The 5,000-nt window shown below is 51.1% G+C and overlaps 1 non-coding gene across 1 annotated transcript in view; it reads right to left on the bottom strand.

The window, feature by feature from the left end:
• LOC126436755 (small subunit ribosomal RNA) overlaps window positions 1–1,200 on the bottom strand; it is a 1,909-nt gene extending 709 nt beyond the window's left edge. Inside the window, exon 1 of the ribosomal RNA XR_007580895.1 lies at window positions 1–1,200. This exon is cut by the window's left edge and continues 709 nt beyond it. This is a non-coding gene — a ribosomal RNA (small subunit ribosomal RNA).
• Between the last annotated feature and the right edge of the window lie 3,800 nt (window positions 1,201–5,000).

The raw sequence follows: 5,000 nt of genomic DNA on the forward strand, positions 1-5,000 counted from the left end.
CCCAAAAGCTTTGGTTTCCCGGAGGCTGCCCGCCGAGTCATCGGAGGAACTGCGGCGGATCGCTGGCTGGCATCGTTTATGGTTAGAACTAGGGCGGTATCTGATCGCCTTCGAACCTCTAACTTTCGTTCTTGATTAATGAAAACATACTTGGCAAATGCTTTCGCTTCTGTTCGTCTTGCGACGATCCAAGAATTTCACCTCTAACGTCGCAATACGAATGCCCCCGCCTGTCCCTATTAATCATTACCTCGGGTTCCGAAAACCAACAAAATAGAACCGAGGTCCTATTCCATTATTCCATGCACACAGTATTCAGGCGGGCTTGCCTGCTTTAAGCACTCTAATTTGTTCAAAGTAAACGTGCCGGCCCACCGAGACACTCAATAAAGAGCACCCTGGTAGGATTTCAACGGGGTCCGCCTCGGGACGCACGAGCACGCACGAGGCGGTCGCACGCCTTCGGCTCGCCCCACCGGCAGGACGTCCCACGATACATGCCAGTTAAACACCGACGGGCGGTGAACCAACAGCGTGGGACACAAATCCAACTACGAGCTTTTTAACCGCAACAACTTTAATATACGCTATTGGAGCTGGAATTACCGCGGCTGCTGGCACCAGACTTGCCCTCCAATAGATACTCGTTAAAGGATTTAAAGTGTACTCATTCCGATTACGGGGCCTCGGATGAGTCCCGTATCGTTATTTTTCGTCACTACCTCCCCGTGCCGGGAGTGGGTAATTTGCGCGCCTGCTGCCTTCCTTGGATGTGGTAGCCGTTTCTCAGGCTCCCTCTCCGGAATCGAACCCTGATTCCCCGTTACCCGTTACAACCATGGTAGGCGCAGAACCTACCATCGACAGTTGATAAGGCAGACATTTGAAAGATGCGTCGCCGGTACGAGGACCGTGCGATCAGCCCAAAGTTATTCAGAGTCACCAAGGCAAACGGACCGGACGAGCCGACCGATTGGTTTTGATCTAATAAAAGCGTCCCTTCCATCTCTGGTCGGGACTCTGTTTGCATGTATTAGCTCTAGAATTACCACAGTTATCCAAGTAACGTGGGTACGATCTAAGGAACCATAACTGATTTAATGAGCCATTCGCGGTTTCACCTTAATGCGGCTTGTACTGAGACATGCATGGCTTAATCTTTGAGACAAGCATATGACTACTGGCAGGATCAACCAGGGAGCTGCGTCAACTAGAGCTGAGCAGCCGGCCGCCCGGGAGTGTGTCCCGGGGGCCCGCGCGAACACGCAAGCGTCCGCTCAATTATTCTGCAAACAGGAGGAGGCTGAGCTCCCCTGCACAACACACCTCGAAACCCTCTCAGGTCCCGGCGGCGCGCAGCGCCGTCCTAAGTACTTGGTCGGGTTCGAGAGAGGCGCAATCGCCCGGAGTTAGGCGAGTAGACGCTTTAGGTGCGACCACCCGTGCTCCCAACTGAGCTTGCCGCTGCCGACAGAGGCCCGGGAGCGTGCTGTCGTGGCATTGCCGGCGGGAGACAACACGCGCCACCTACGGTGACCGGCAGCTCCAACGCCAGCGCCACAGAAGGACAAAAGCCCCACTTGGGTGCCGAAGCGAACTCTCCCAGCACAGCGCACGCGCCAACACGTCCGCACAGCTGCGATACAAACCACCTGCGAGAACCGCTGGGGCGACCGAGCAGCAGACGGCGTCGCGGCGCCGAGCGCCGGGCGGCGGCGCATCCTCAGCGCACACAGTCCTCAATCGGACCAGCACACTGCAGATGGCCACCGCGCTTCGCACCGGGCCCGCGAGGACCTACTTTGGCCGCAAGGCGCCGCGAGCAGGGGGCGCCGGCGCGCAGCTGCGCCGCCTGCCGCGTCCGTCGGCCGGCGCGCCTGCCACTGGCCGCCCCCACCAGCCGGCTGTAGCGCGTGCGCCCACGCACCGCGCTGCCAGCACGCCGGGCGGCCCCCCCTCACCGGCCGGGGACGGTCCCACCCAGCCACCGCCGCGTATCGCCTCACACCCAGATCCCCTTTCGCGTTCGTGGGCATGGTGGGTCCCCTTTCACGTTCGTGGGCATGGTGGGTATCCCTGAAACAACCGGTTAATAGCTCGACCGATCGTCGCCAACACTGATTCACCTCTAGCGAGAACAACCGCACCACAACGGGTTACCTGTTGTTCATTTGCGTAACGTCACCAGCAAACGTAGACGTCCATCGCCATTTGCAACGAGTATTGCATGCCTGTGTCAGGTGTCACAACACACTACGTCTGCCCACATAGACGCAACAACATGTGCACGCCTCGAGAACACGTGGAAGGTAGCCCCCGTACGTATGCGGTGTCCATTGCGCGAACGACTGTCAGCCGGCCTCTGCAGGATGTCGCAGATGTGGAACGCGGTGCAACATGCTATCACGGTGTGTGAGAAGAGACGACTACGTCCGAATACACGCTCCACTACATCAACAGACTGCTCATGCTGATCGCCATCCAGGGCGTCCGTTCCTCCCACACGTCTGAATGGCGTACCACACTGCAATCCAGCTCTTATAGGGAGACGACACGTAGCTGCGTGCACAATATTTGGACTGTATGGTCTGCCGTTGCTAGGCGCAGTCGTCGTACGGTCACACATGTGCCACGATGTATCATTCAGTACATACGGACCAATGTGCAGTACAGTTTGTGGGTTTTGCGTACATCGGCGGACAGGTGACAGGCCGTACCACAACGTAGGCTGAGTACGTCGGCATGCGAAGGGCATTGAACATGCAAACTTCTCAACGACCAGCTTGCGAAGGCAGGGGGGAAGGGGGGGGGGCATGTACGTCCTGCTGCTATCCACATTACAGTGTATAGCAGGAGCATGTGGAAAGTCAGCAACACCTGCAAGGTGTTTAACATGACGCGATACACAGGGGACCGGGCAGTGCGAATAGCGAACTATATTGCGAGGGTTGCGGTTAGGCAACACTACACTAATTTAACGAGTTGCATAACAATTACAGAGCAGGTTCAGCGACAACGTGCGTCAGGTTAAGGCGCAATATAGGTTAGGTTGAGGCACAATATAGGTTAGGTTAAGGCACAACATGGGTTACGTTAAGGCACAAATTGGGTTACGTTAAGGCACAACATGGGTTACGTTAAGGCACAACATGGGTTACGTTAAGGCACAAATTAGGTTACGTTAAGGCACAAATTAGGTTACGTTAAGGCACAAATTAGGTTACGTTAAGGCACAAATTAGGTTACGTTAAGGCACAAATTAGGTTACGTTAAGGCACAAATTAGGTTACGTTAAGGCACAAATTAGGTTACGTTAAGGCACAAATTAGGTTACGTTAAGGCACAAATTAGGTTACGTTAAGGCACAAATTAGGTTACGTTAAGGCACAAATTAGGTTACGTTAAGGCACAAATTAGGTTACGTTAAGGCACAAATTAGGTTACGTTAAGGCACAAATTAGGTTACGTTAAGGCACAAATTAGGTTACGTTAAGGCACAAATTAGGTTACGTTAAGGCACAAATTAGGTTACGTTAAGGCACAAATTAGGTTACGTTAAGGCACAAATTAGGTTACGTTAAGGCACAAATTAGGTTACGTTAAGGCACAAATTAGGTTACGTTAAGGTACAATATGGGTTAGGTTAAGGTACAATATGGGTTAGGTTAAGGTACAATATGGGTTAGGTTAAGGTACAATATGGGTTAGGTTAAGGTACAATATGGGTTAGGTTAAGTAGGTAGGTAAAGGGGTTAGCCAATATGGGTTAGGTTAAGGCACAACATAGGTTAGGTTAAGGCACAACATAGGTTAGGTTAAGGCACAACATAGGTTAGGTTAAGGCACAACATAGGTTAGGTTAAGGCACAACATAGGTTAGGTTAAGGCACAACATAGGTTAGGTTAAGGCACAACATAGGTTAGGTTAAGGCACAACATAGGTTAGGTTAAGGCACAACGTAGGTTAGGTTAAGGCACAACGTAGGTTAGGTTAAGGCACAACGTAGGTTAGGTTAAGGCACAACGTAGGTTAGGTTAAGGCACAACGTAGGTTAGGTTAAGGCACAACGTAGGTTAGGTTAAGGCACAACGTAGGTTAGGTTAAGGCACAACGTAGGTTAGGTTAAGGCACAACGTAGGTTAGGTTAAGGCACAACGTAGGTTAGGTTAAGGCACAACGTAGGTTAGGTTAAGGCACAACGTAGGTTAGGTTAAGGCACAACGTAGGTTAGGTTAAGGCACAACGTAGGTTAGGTTAAGGCACAACGTAGGTTAGGTTAAGGCACAACGTAGGTTAGGTTAAGGCACAACGTAGGTTAGGTTAAGGCACAACGTAGGTTAGGTTAAGGCACAACGTAGGTTAGGTTAAGGCACAACGTAGGTTAGGTTAAGGCACAACGTAGGTTAGGTTAAGGCACAACGTAGGTTAGGTTAAGGCACAACGTAGGTTAGGTTAAGGCACAACGTAGGTTAGGTTAAGGCACAACGTAGGTTAGGTTAAGGCACAACGTAGGTTAGGTTAAGGCACAACGTAGGTTAGGTTAAGGCACAACGTAGGTTAGGTTAAGGCACAACGTAGGTTAGGTTAAGGCACAACGTAGGTTAGGTTAAGGCACAGAACGTAGGTTAGGTTAAGGCACAACGTAGGTTAGGTTAAGGCACAACATAGGTTAGGTTAAGGCACAACATAGGTTAGGTTAAGGCACAACATAGGTTAGGTTAAGGCACAACATAGGTTAGGTTAAGGCACAACATAGGTTAGGTTAAGGCACAACATAGGTTAGGTTAAGGCACAACATAGGTTAGGTTAAGGCACAACATAGGTTAGGTTAAGGCACAACGTAGGTTAGGTTAAGGCACAACGTAGGTTAGGTTAAGGCACAACGTAGGTTAGGTTAAGGCACAACGTAGGTTAGGTTAAGGTACAACGTAGGTTAGGTTAAGGTACAACGTAGGTTAGGTTAAGGTACAACGTAGGTTAGGTTAAGGTACAACGTAGG

The sequence above is a fragment of the Schistocerca serialis genome, unplaced genomic scaffold (assembly GCF_023864345.2).
Source record: "Schistocerca serialis cubense isolate TAMUIC-IGC-003099 unplaced genomic scaffold, iqSchSeri2.2 HiC_scaffold_1244, whole genome shotgun sequence".
NCBI lineage: Eukaryota > Metazoa > Arthropoda > Insecta > Orthoptera > Acrididae > Schistocerca > Schistocerca serialis.